Source organism: Sciurus carolinensis, chromosome 3 (assembly GCF_902686445.1).
Source record: "Sciurus carolinensis chromosome 3, mSciCar1.2, whole genome shotgun sequence".
NCBI classification, from domain to species: Eukaryota; Metazoa; Chordata; class Mammalia; order Rodentia; family Sciuridae; genus Sciurus; species Sciurus carolinensis.
The window spans coordinates 20,455,023-20,467,726 of NC_062215.1; the positions used below are offsets into that span (position 1 = coordinate 20,455,023).

Consider the following 12,704-nt stretch of genomic DNA (forward strand, 5'->3'; position numbering starts at 1 on the left):
TCAGGTAGGCATGGGGGTGGGGAAAATTACAAAGGCCTAAATTTTTTGTTCTCATTTTAATAAGAAAAAAAAGGCAAGATCTAGGTTGATTCTTCAGGGAAAGGGCTATTTCTGTAGTAAGAGGCCCAGCAGGCAAAAGTCACCTTCAGAAGAACGGAGGAGACTAGGGCAGAGATGGGACAGCAGGATGACAGTCCTTCCCATCATCTAACCTGCTTCCCTCCTGCTTTTTCCTTGGTCTTGCCTCAGCATAGATGGAAAATAATGCACTCTACCTCTCCTAGCGTTTTCTTTTTCCTGATTGAGGCCTGAAATTCCAGTTCCAGTCTTTTGGGTCTCCATCCACTCCAGAGAGTGTACCTCTTTTTCCCAGGGTCCATCTTCCTCTCCACGAGTCCCCCTTTTCCTCCCTTCTATCCCAACTCTGCCTCCTGGGTCCCTTCTGCCCATCCGCTCCCCACTGTGCCTTGAGTTATTATCCCCTGCCAGCAACGTGCCTTTTACAGGTCAATAAAATTAGCGACTGGGGGCAGAGGGAGGGGGGCAGGGGCAGCAGGGTGCTAAGCTCAATGGCCTTGAATGTGGCTGGACTCACGAAGTCCGGACGCCTGTCATTCCAGGGCTAAACAGTGACAGCTGAGGGACCTGCGCTGGTGTAGGGGAAGAAGGGGGGGTGGGTTGTGTTGCAGAGGCAGAGATGCATGAGGATGAAGATGATCTGGGCACCTAATTGCCCCCTCAGTGGCCTACGTCCTTATACAGCTGACCTCTGGATGGGGAGCCTACCTTTCGAAGTGTCCCATCTCCCATCCACCCTGCCAGCTGGGAAAACTTCCTAGAGTTCATTTCAGATGGGGCAAACTCAGGCCAGGAGAGGTGTGGAGTCTTGCTCCTTCATGGGAGGGGTCTTCATGGGGCGTCGCTGGCCCCAGGGCGTCTGGAAGACGCTGCCTGAAGCAGGGATTTCATTGGGGTCCTTAGGACCCATGTGACCCAACTCCTCAGTCCTCAGAAGAACCGGAGCTCGGGGCCCGGATGCCCCCAGCTTCCTCCCCACCTGAAAGTGCCGGCCCGTCCCACCCGGCGGAGACTCGGGGTGGGGCTGGGCCACCCCTCCTTGCCCCGCCCCCAACCTGGCCACGCCCCCTCCCGCCAGCCCGAAGCCGCGGCGCTGGGAGTGAGGCGAGAGCAGGTGGCCGCGGTGGGCTGCGACTCTGCCCCTCAGGTAAGACCGCGACGCGGGACGGTCCACGCCGAGGACCTCGAGGGCAGCGCGGGAGAGAAAGGCAGCTCCTTCCCGTGCGCTCATCTCGAACCTGGGGACCCGAAGGGACAAGTGAGGACATCCCTTGCTGGGCTCAGGGCACGGACGCTGAGCATCTCTTGGGTGCTAGTAAACTCAGAGGAAGTTTGAGGGTCCCGGCTAGGTCTCCTGATGCTGGGGCGGGCTCGGAGGGATTGGGGAAAGGACCGAGTTCGCCACTGGGAACCCCCGCACCCCCGCAGTTTTCGGGAAGAGAGCAGGTGATGGTGACGGTGGCTGTGGAGCTCCGGCGTGAGCAACCTTGTTGACCCGAGTGCCCGGTGCTCGTCCAAGCTCAGCCTCTTCCCCAGCGGTAGGGAGTGATGGGGTGACCCAGCCAGGGTCTTTCTGTGGGTAAGTGAGGTAGGACCCACTGCGCAGCCTGGGTTTCCTAGGGAGCCCCAGGACACCTGCATCATTTATTTACATCTGGGTACAGATGTGTGCGTGAGAGAGAGGGGTGAGCCAGGGGAACCCAGAGAGGCTGGCCTGGGCTAGGAGTAAGTTCTTTCTGTGACCATCTTCCAGAGCCAGGCAGTGGACATGATCACAGATGTGGGCCCCATTGCAGATAGGAGGTACATCTGCACCCTCACTCTTGGGATTTGGGCTTTTGGAAAAGGGTCCTGCCTTGAGAACCTCAAAGAAAGCTTTCTGGAAGAAGATCCTGGGCTGACAGCTTGGATATGATACTTAGAGCTCTGAGCCACAAAGGAGAGGCAGCCTTTGAGTCTTAGTGAAGGGTTGGGGTAAAGCCGAGAGTCCTGGATTGCAGAACAAAGTGGAATCAGTGCTGCTATCTGGTTCCAACTGAGACCTCAGGGACCCTCCAGAGAACACAATAGCCTTTGGACAGACACAGGTCATAATTGGGAGAGAGAGGCTTCCATGTCTGTGTAGATTCCCCAATTCTTTATCTCCTTCCACACAAACCATCATGGTCAGGAAGTTCTTCCTCATATCTGACCTTCATCCCTTCAGCTTCGGTGTCAATCCCTTGTTCCTAGGAGGTAGTGTATTATAGTAGAAAAAGCAGGGGTTGGGGGGGTTTGTTAAAATTGAGTCCTATCACCTTTACCTACTGTGACCTTGGGCAAGTTATTAACCTTTGAGTTTGCTTCCTCACCTGTAAAATGGGGATAATAATAGAACCCACCTCATTGGGTGGCTGCTGGGATTAAAGGAGAATACGCATGTAAAACGCTTAGCACAGTGCTGGCGCCCGGTGAGGGCTCAACAAGTCTAAGTGTCCCCTCATGTGTAGGACAGCAAAGCCGATCTGCAGCGGGTGGGGTGGGGTGGAAGTTTTTTTTAAAGTTTGGCCAGAGGAGAATGATGCCCTTCATCATCACCCCCACTAGCCCCTGCCCCCTGCTGGTCCCTGGATCTCTGGATGTCTGGGCTGCCCAGGGCCCCTCACCTCCTTGCTTAGTCACTGTTTGTGTCGCCTTTTATCTCCAGGGTGGGGAGAGGGCCCCTGCCAGGGCCGGGACCAGGGAGCAGCAGGAGCCTACTTGGGGCCGCACCTCAGTGGAACAAGCTCTGGCTTGGAGACCCAACTTGAAAAAAAAAAAAAAAATGCCCAGTTGGCGCCCCCTCCCTGCTCTCCATGCTTCCAGAAATCCGCAAGTTGGGATCAAGCCGCACTAAATTTTTCCAGTATGATAAATAATACGAGTGACTGAAAGTCCTGCCTGGGGACTGTCCAAGCTGCCCTCCAATGGAAAGACAGCTTCAGTCCCTGGCCAGAGCCCAGGGAAGGCTGGGTCCAGTAGCACCCTTAAACCTGGTGAGGGAGGAGGTGCCCACACCCTAGACTGGATGCTTTCAAGGGCTACACTCCAGTAAGGAGTCGGCAGGGTCCAGGAGATGAGTCTGTGCCTCGGGCCCACGTCCCCATACCTGTGGCTTGGGACAGCCCTGTCAGGATGTTCACCCGCTGGATCCCAGTCTGGGCCAGACTCCTCTCTGAATCTGTCCTCCTGAGGGCAGGTCGTGCCCCTAGCGAGTGCACCTCTAGGCCTGAGGGACAGATGAAGGGTGGCTGTTTGTAGGTGTGGTTGGCACTAGGGCATCCTGGTGGCTGGGTGTCTTGTCCCTGCGTGGGAGTCCCTTGCTGTTCAGAGAGGGCCTGGCAGGGGGAAGGCAGGGTAGGGAGTGGCTGGGGCTAGGAGGCGAGTGGAACTGTCTTTCTTTATACCACAGTGTCATTCTGGTGTGTAACTCCTAGGTGGCAGAGAAATCTGAATTTGAACTTCTTAGGAAGGTACTTTGGTTCTGTGGCCCCAGGCCCTGCAAATCTTATAGGTGGCACGACTGGGTCTGTGACCACCAGTTCCATTTAGTTAATCCTCTCCCTGTTCTCCCTGTCCCCCAGTATAGTAGTGCCCCTATAAAACTGGGCTCGGGACACACTCACCTAGACCAGGAAGGAGTTTGAAGGTGAAATGAAGATTGTCAGTTGTCACCAACAAGCAGTTAGTTCCCCCTTGGGCCTCCTGACCTCATTCTCTACCCCAAAATTGGGACAGTTTTTAAAAATGTCCTGTGATGCTTGGGGTGGGAAAGGATAGAGGGAGGCGGCTCCTCTCCGGAGGATGGTGAGGGTGTGGCCCTTGCTGGATCCAAGGAGCCAGGAGGGAGCTGAGTGGGGCTGCAGCAGCGGAGGGATGGACACTTGACGGGGGGACACCAGGATGGACACCACCATCCCCACTGTCCATCCCAGGGGAGCTGCACCCACAGCCAGAGAAGGGACGTGTGTCTTGATGTGGGTTCCCAAGAGTTTGAATCTTGGACTTTGGAGGAGATGAGTGTGGGGGCCAGCTGGCCAGGCAGCAGGGGTCATCCCTGGCGGGAACGAATGGCACATTGATCCCACGGGAGTTGAGTGCCCTGCGGCACCTGGACACGCCGTCTGTTCAGAAGAGAGAGTCATGCTGCCTCTTTTGTGGCCGTCCCTGCTCACTCACTGATTCTGATTGGGTGTTTGGGGACCAACCTGCCACCTTGGCCTCATTAGCCCTATGAGATGCTCGATGGAACGAGACACACACACACACACACACACACACACACACACACACACTCACCCTGGCACACATGCCCACCCACACTAACTCACAGTCGCCTGCTCCTGACACCACTTCAAGCGCCCTCTCAGAGCTGCCCTGTCACGTGCAGTGTGCAGACCCCCAGGCCCTCCCCACAGCCTCACTCGCCCTTATCAGTGACTTTTCATTCACCTTGGGTGACCCGCCAGCTCCAATGGCTCAGGTTGGCTTACTTGAGGGTGGCCGGGGGCCAGCCGCCTGCAGTGATTCAGCTGGGGACAGGAGGCAGCGGCACCACCCTCCTGGGACTCCCCCCAAGTCCCACGAGGCCTGCTGTTCTGCTCTTGAGCGCCCCCAGTCTCCCAGGAGCACCTGCAGGTACCGCCACTCTCAGTCTGTCTGTTCTTGTAAGCCTCTTCCGGCCTCAGTCTCTGTGTCTGTTCCTGCCTTGTCCGCCCTCTGTCCTTGCTCCTGTGCCTGTCCTTCCCTGTCTCTTCTCTCCTCTTCCTCTTTCTCTCATTCTCTCTTCCTCTTGCTTTTTCTGTCTCTCTCCGTCTCTGTGTCTGTCTGTCTCTCTCACACACACACCTTTTCCTGCTAGTCTCTAGTTCTTTCTGTTTCTATCTTTAACTCCTCATCTCCGCCTCTGAGCCTGCGTCTGCATTTCCCATAGTATCTTGCTGGCTTGAGAAGTTCCGGGGAACAGAACAGCCCAGTGTCTCTAGGTTGCAGAAGAAGGTGGCAAAGTATCCCGGGGGCTGCTGTCACTTCCTGGTCCTTCCACCTCCAGGCAACAGGCTGGAGGGGAGTGTCAGGCCTGCAGGGGCAGATGTTGGCTCCTCTGCTGAGGACGTGGGGACTTTGGCTTTAGACAATGAAATGTTCTTCAGTGACAAGGCCGGCTGTCATAGGCCTGGGAGCAGAGCTGGGGGTTCAGAGTGACCAGTAGAGAGTCCCTTGTCTGTCTAGTTGACCTGATTGACCTTGAGCCGATGGAAGGGTGTTAGAACTTGGAGTCTCCCTCAGAGGAGGCGTTGACCCAACCGGGGCTGAATCGACACTTTTCTTTTTCTTCGAAACAGCCAAGCTCAGCCCACCCACCCCAGGCCCCAGCTTCCTGCTCCAAACCACCAGTGCGCTCCCACCCTGTTCCAACATTTCCGCCAACTACCCTGGGCCGGGGGGCCTGTTTAAACAGCCTCCTGCCCTCTCCCAGCCTCCCTACCTCCGCTGGCCTCCTCCGCCTCACTGCACGGCTTCTCGCACAGGACCTGCTGTGTTGGCTGTTTGTTTATTTGACTACTGTTTCCTTGGGTGGGGTGAGGCCTGCCTCCACAGACCCTTCTCCCTTCTCCAGATGCCCAGGCAAGAGGCCAGGCCCAGCTTGTGGCCTGCCTCTCTGTCCATGTCGCCCTCCCTTGGACCCCCAATACACTTCCTGCACCCTGATCTCAGCTCTGCCCATCCCTACATCAGATGCTAGCCCACCTCCACCCCTGCTCCCAGCTGAAAGCCCCGGCCTCAGAGGGAGGGCTGGTGGGTCCTCTGGGAGGGGACAGGAAATACCAGGAGAAGGTGTTGGAACTGTTGGAACCGGAACCCTCGGGTTTTCTAGGGGTTCCCAGAGAGGGACGTGTGGGGTGTGGCCTTCAGAATGTGGCCGGCTGGAACAGTGATGAGCGAGACTGGGCTCAGACCTCCCAGGACCCACGTCCTGAGCCGTCTCCCTGAGCCCCAGGCTCTCTCCGTCCCTGGGTTCTCTACGGAACTTCGTCCCATCCTGGGGGCACCGACCGAGGTGAAAGTCCTCTTGGCCGATGACAACCAAATCTCAGGATGAACCGTGTGCCCAGAGCCCATCTTCCATCAGAACCTGGCCTCGAACCCACATCTTCAGACTCCCCAAAGCCACAGCTTCTCCCCAGCCAGGGCTCCAACTGCTCCCTGGGAACAGAAGAACCACAGGCCGCGGCCACCAGCGGCTCTCCTGAACCTCACCCTGACCCAGCTCGCCTCCCTCCTCACACACCTGCCATCGAGTCTCCTGGTCCCTGTGTCTGGGCTGGGAAGGGAGTGTAGAGGCAGGTAGCATTCCTGTGACCTCATTCTGCGACTTGCTGTCCTAGTTACCAGCTTCCTGAGGGGAGAAAAGCTTATAGAGATGACTTTAACCATCTGGGTGCTAATTTGGAATGCGACTGTCCCTAGGTTGAGGCTAGGGACAGCTATTCCGGGTCTGCAAGATGAGGTGTGGGGTAGAGAGGCCAGAGGGGGGATCAGGAAGTTTCCCCAAATAGCCTGGCCAGCAGCCAAATGTGGGAGCCAGGCCCCAGGGGGAGTGGCCCAGCTGGGGGGCAGCTGGCCAGTTGGCACATGAACCTGGCCCTTGGGAGGTTGGGCACAGGGCTGAAATGAAGCAGCACTCTTTTGTCGCCTTTTATTCCTCTCCCGCTAAAATGGGTGTCCCTAGAACTTGGTGTCACAACTAAGGCTATGTGTCTCCACCCTGTCTTTCTCCTTTCTCAGGGTCCCAGAAACCCCAACCCACTCCCTTGTTCCTCACTCCAGGGACATTGACTGTTTATTCATTCATTCAACAAATGTTTATTGAACACCTACTACATATTAACTGCCCTAGGAATTGAAGGAGGAATAAAGGTGAATAAGAGAGAAGACGAGGCAGCAGGGAGGAAAATCTATGTGAGCACTGAAGAGAGGCCTCTCATGGAGGGGATATTTCAGCACCAACCAAGAGAAAGGGGACAGAGGACCCAGGAGGAAAATGGCATACAAGGCCAAAAGAACTGACTTTTGAGAGCTCGCTGGGCTCCAGGGACAGAAAGAGCCCAGTGTGGCCAGGATGTCCTCAGGAAGGTGGGCAGTCCTATGAAAACAGATTGAAGAAGCACAGAATATTTTGATCTGGACATTTTGGCCCCGAGAATGTTTCGAATGTAAACATTTTACACCCAAACATGCTGACCCCAAAGACGCTGAGGGGGAAGGTGTTTCCACCTCCACCTCGATTCATCCAACTTCATTCCTTGATCCGATTTTTCCAGTTCCCCCCATGATACAGTGAAACAAATTTCCATGGTTTTTCATTCCATTTTGATTTGATCAAAACTATTTTTATCGGCATCAATTCCGTATATATTTTGCTGCCAGAATTTGATTCATCCATTCATTTGGGAGTCGCAGGCTCTTGACACGAGTGCCATTGTGTGATCGACTGGGCAACCCTGTCCTCTTTTGGAAGATTTAAGTTAAAAAAAAAAAAAAAAAGATGTGGGGTCAAGATTTGATGCTTTTGTCCAACTTAGTCAATGACGAGTTTTCTTGTATGCAAGAAAGTTCTAGCGGTTGTCATTGTTACTTCTACCAGTAATATTTTTAGTGGCAAGTAGTATTTATATCTCAGTTAATCTGTGGGAGGAACCCAGTGGAAGGGGCAGCTGGGAGAGAAGGTTTGGAAGGAGACTGGTAAAGCTAGATCTTCCAGGCAAGGGAAAGGGTGTTCCCAAAGGGGAGGAGAAACCTTTGGAGCATTTAGGCAGGTGAATGACATGATCAGATTTTCTTTTTTTTTTAATTTGCTTTTAGTTTTTCCTTGCTATGCTGGGATGAACCCAGGGTCTCATGCTAGGCAGGTGCTCTAACGCTGAGCTACATCCCCAGCTCTGATTTGACTTTTTAAAAGCCTCCTTCAACCAGGCATGGTGGTGCACACCTGTAATCCCAGCGACTCAGGAGGCTGAGGAAGGAGGGTCAAAAATTCAAAGCCAGCCTCAGCCCTAAGCAATGTAGTGAGACCCTGTCTCAAAATAAAGAATTAAAAAATGGGCTGGGGATGTGGCTCTGTGGTTAAGCACTCCTGGGGTCAGTCCCTGGTTACTGCCCCCCTGCAAAAAAAAAAAAAAAAAAAAAATCCTTCGGACTGGGTGGAGAACACTGGCAGGGAGAGAAGGTGGGGAGGTGGAGGCAGGGAGACCAGGGGAGGAGGCTACTCCCCACCCTTCATTCAGGTGGTGAAGACAAGTGAAAGAATTGAGGAAAGATTAGGAGAGTAGAAAGGACAGCGTAACCCCTGTCCAGTCCCCAGAATCCCCACACAGCCTTCCCCACACACCCAGTGAGACCCTGTGCCTTCCTCTCACCTCCCTTCCCCCTAGTATAAGCTGCACCAGGTCTGCACGGAGTCTGGCCCCCACAGTTTGCACAGGGTAGACACCAAGAGCTGAGGTGTCCTCCTTGGGACTCCCTCCCAACTGCCCCCCTGCCTGAGCTGGCTGCTGCAGGAGGGTCTGGGAAGCCCTGCTGAGGTTTCCATGGGGGACAGGAAGGATTGGGATTGGCCCTCCCACCCACCCACCCAGAGTCACGTGGCTGGAGCTGCCAGGCAGCCACAGGCCTGGCGGCGAAACAGACCCAGACACAGGGTGCTTGTCCCACTGTGGTTCCGAGCTCGGGGTGTGACCCTGGGCAGGAGTACAAAGAGGCCTCTGTTGGCATGGGGCACTGCGCCCACCTGGGCCAGGCCAGGCGCCTGAGGAGTGAGGGAGGTGGCCTGGGGTGCTGGAAGGGAGGAGGCTTGAAGGGACACAGACCTGAGGCTTGGAGTGTCATCTGGGGCAAGTCATTTCCTCTCCTTGATCCTCACCCTCCTCACCTGTAAAATAGGTGTCTGAATCTCAGCCTCCCGGACCTGGCATGTGGTTAGGACCCTCTGCCGAGGGAACCTGAAGCGTTCTTTAACAAACACACGGAGTGGGGACCATGTGCCCATTTGCTAAAAGCTTTACAAATATTGACTCATTTGAGCCGAATAACGACCCGCTAAGTGAGGTACTACTTATCCTTACTTTACAGATGGGGAAACTGAGGCACAGAGGTGGTCAAAGGCATACAGCTCGGAAGTGGCAGCGGTAGGCCCTGAGCCCAGGCAGTATGCTACACTACCCTGCTTCTGGGAAGGGATAGGTATCCCTTGGCTGGGCCTCCGAAGTGGATGGAGGGGTCCTTGATCTTCAGCGGGGATGGAGGGGCCTTTCCTGGATCACCTGTGCCAGCGGCAACAGAACTGTACCTTTTCTCCCATGCCTGGGTTCGACCCTTAGGGCAGAGCCCAGAGAGCAGCCGGAGGAGGAAAGTCAGACTCCCCAGGAGGATTTCCTGGACCAGAGACCCAAGGCAGGCGGTGGAACCGGGATCAGGAGCAGCAGGTCACAACCCGATCTCTTGGTCCACTTGCGGAACCTGTGGAGCCTGGGATAGACAAGGATGGTTCGTAACCTGTGGGGCACCAGGCTGGGTGTCCCGTGCTTTGGACAAACCAGCCCTGCCCCCTGGCACCCAGGGTCCAGCCAGACACCAAGTACCCCAAGAAGCCTGGGAGTGTGAGCAGGTCTGACTGCAGAATGGCGCCTTCCGGGGCTGAGCGCTTGGCAGTGGGCAGCCTGGGACAGCAGCAGGTGGTCCCTGCTGGGGTCAGCAGGTGGGGCACTCCGAGGGCCGAGCTGGGAGCTCAGACGTGCTCCCCTAAATGCATCTCTACATCTGTCTGCCCTTCAGAATCATCTGGATGCTTGTTGAACAGGCAGACACTGGGCCTCATCCCAGGTCCTTGAGCTGGAGGCCCTGGGGGTGGGACCCACCAGAGCATGCCACAAGTTCCCCAGTGGTTCCAAGTATGTACTTGGAAGCCCGCCGAGCATGAGGGTCTCACCGGAAGCTGCACATCAGAATCACCACATTTAAACATCCTGACGCTCGGGTCGCACCCCAACCCAAGCCCATCGCAACCCTTGGGAAGGGCTCCCACCTCAGAAGTTGTCTAAGTTGCCCAGGTGGTTCCAGTGAGTGACCATAGCGGGGGCCCTCAGGCAGGCCTGTCCCTCCTATCAGTCAGGTTTGGGCTGAACCGTGGCCCTGCCTGACCACCTGTCTTCTTCAAGCCCTGGTCCCCCCAGCCTCATGTGCTTATCTGCTTACTGAAACCATCAGATTTCAAGCTTCGCCAGGGCCTGGGGACTGAGTTCATTGCTGGATTCCAGGGGGCAGAATGGAGGGATAGAACATAGCAGGCGTTCACCAGATGTTTCCTGAGCAAACGTACTGAGCTCCTGCTCTGTGCCAAGCACAGAGGAGATGCTATCCCTATAGTGCCTCTTGGTTGTCCCAACAACCCCAGGAGGCACAGACAATTGAGCCCATTTTACAGATGGAGAAGTGAAGTGACGTGCTGCAGGCCCGACGGCTCCAGAGCTCAGGTTCTGCCCCGCCCAGGCGTAGAGTGGCTCTGCAGCGGGAAGCCTCCTGGGGACTGGATGCAGGGCCTGGGGCGCAGCACGGGTTGGCACAGGCCTTCGCCTTGGATCCCTCCGCGGGATGTGAAAGGCTCCTTCATCACGGTCAGCAACGGGCTGTGTGCTCCGCCTGTCGCACTGATGTGAAAGCAGGCGCCTTGATGTGGTCAGAGCTCCTCCCTGGCCAACAAGGTGGGCCCACCCTCCCTCTGCCAATGGCGGTGGAGGCTCTCCCCTTCTTCCTACCCCGGGGACCCCGGATTCTCAGGGTCATGCTGCGCCTCCCTCCTTAGGCGGGTTAAGTGGTTTCTCATTCTGAGGAAGGGAAAAGGACCCCGAGGCCCAGGGGTGGCGCGGGGTGGGAGTGTCCTGCTGGACAAACTAATTAAATAAAAGCTTCAGGAAATGAAGGGTGGGTCAGGGAGATCTTAATTGCCGCAGGGTTGATCCTGGCTGGTAGTCAGGCACCTTCTGAATGCAGCTCTTTAAGTAAGAGGAGAGGTAGCCAAGGTCCCAGTGAGGACCCCAGGACCCTCGGCCTCCACCTTCCAGGGGGCAATATGAGGAAGTCCTCCCAGTAAGCTGACCACCTCCTCCACTGCTGCTAGTACAACTACTATTCTAAGGAAGGGGCTGCCCCTGCTGTTAGACACCCCAATTCCCAGATTTTTTTTCTTCCAGGTCTGGCTTCTCCCGCCCTTGGGAGACTGCAAGCTGGGTAAGGTTGGAATAATTTCCATTTCATTGGCAACAAACACAAAGTGGGTACAGCTCTGGACTGGGAAGCACTGGGGATTGCCTGGCAGCTTTGGGAGGCAAGATGAAGGGCAAGAGGGGAGGGGCCTGGATGGAACACTGGGCACCTGAGGTTGGGTGAGGGGATCTTGATGAAGTTTTCAGCATTTGACCCAGATCAATTTGTCTTCCTTTTCCTCTCCTCCCCCCTCCCCATTGGTTTCCAATGTGCAGCTGTGGGAAGTTCTTTCTGCAGTCTAATCCCTGTCCCTCCTGCTGTAATTAATGATTTCATCCCTCACGTAGCAATGGGTATTTTCTACATGTTATCTTACTTAATCTTCTCAGATGTCAGCCCTGGATCAGGGAAGTTATTATTAGGTTTTGTTATTATTATCCCACTTTACAGGTTGAAAAAAAATTGAGGCATGCAAAGAGGGGACATGTTCCCAGCGACAGTGTTAGTTGGTGGCAGAGTCTGCCTGATTCCAGGTTATGCCTGTCCCTCCAAATTATACCCGCAGATACACTTACCCCTCTCCCCCAGCCGCCTCCCCTTCTGCCTCACTCTAATTCAGAAGCTGTGGGGACCTGGAGAGGTCATCGGGTCCATCCCCCTGCCTCTAGCTGTGCCCTGCGGAGCCTGGATCTGTAACCCCTCCGGCTGTGGCCAGGAGAGGGGGCGGTGGGGAAGTCGGGGAGTGAGGGTGTCAGCTGCTGGGTCTCTTTTTGAGCAAAGCCTTTGAAAGTTTAATGTGATAATCTCATCCTGATTACTGCAAACGAGGGCCTCCAGCTCATCCAAGAACCCAGCACGCCGCAGGGAGAGGGCGCTGGGCCGGGACCTCCGTGCCCCTCAGACCCTCCCGCGCTGGTTTCCTAGATCCTGGCAGGGATGAGGCAGGCCTCCCTGCTTCAGGACCTCGACCAGGAGGAGGTCCCAACCCCTCCTTTTTCCATCGGGATATTTAATATTCCAGAAAGGTGCATGTGATTAGTCTGGGTGAGAAGCTGGTGGGACAGTGTAGCCAGCCCAGCAGAGACCCAGGGGGAAGTCCTCACGAAGTCCCACGCCAGTTTGTGGCTGGGAGACCAAGGTGGGCTGCTGCTGTCTCTACCTCATCTCTGCCTAGAAGCAAACCAATTAGCACCGTGTCTGATTCCGTGTTCCCAACGCCTGTCTTGTTATTTGGGGATTTATGTCCCGGTCATTGTGAAGGACGACCGTCAGGGTTTCCACTGGGGGGGAGCCTGGCCAGTGGGGGTAGGAGGTGGTGCCATCTTGCTTGGGGCAGGATGGGGATTTGA

The 12,704-nt window shown here is 55.6% G+C and overlaps 1 protein-coding gene across 2 annotated transcripts in view; it reads left to right on the plus strand.

Moving 5' to 3' along the window:
- Positions 1–1,131: 1,131 nt before the first annotated feature.
- Positions 1,132–12,704, plus strand: part of Znf385c (zinc finger protein 385C) — a 51,328-nt gene continuing 39,755 nt past the window's right edge. Inside the window, exon 1 of one of the 2 annotated variants that reach the window (XM_047544771.1) lies at positions 1,132–1,225. The gene's annotated coding sequence lies outside the window, so the exon portion shown is untranslated. The remainder of the gene's footprint in view (positions 1,226–12,704) is intronic. The other variant, XM_047544772.1, reaches the window with a different exon arrangement.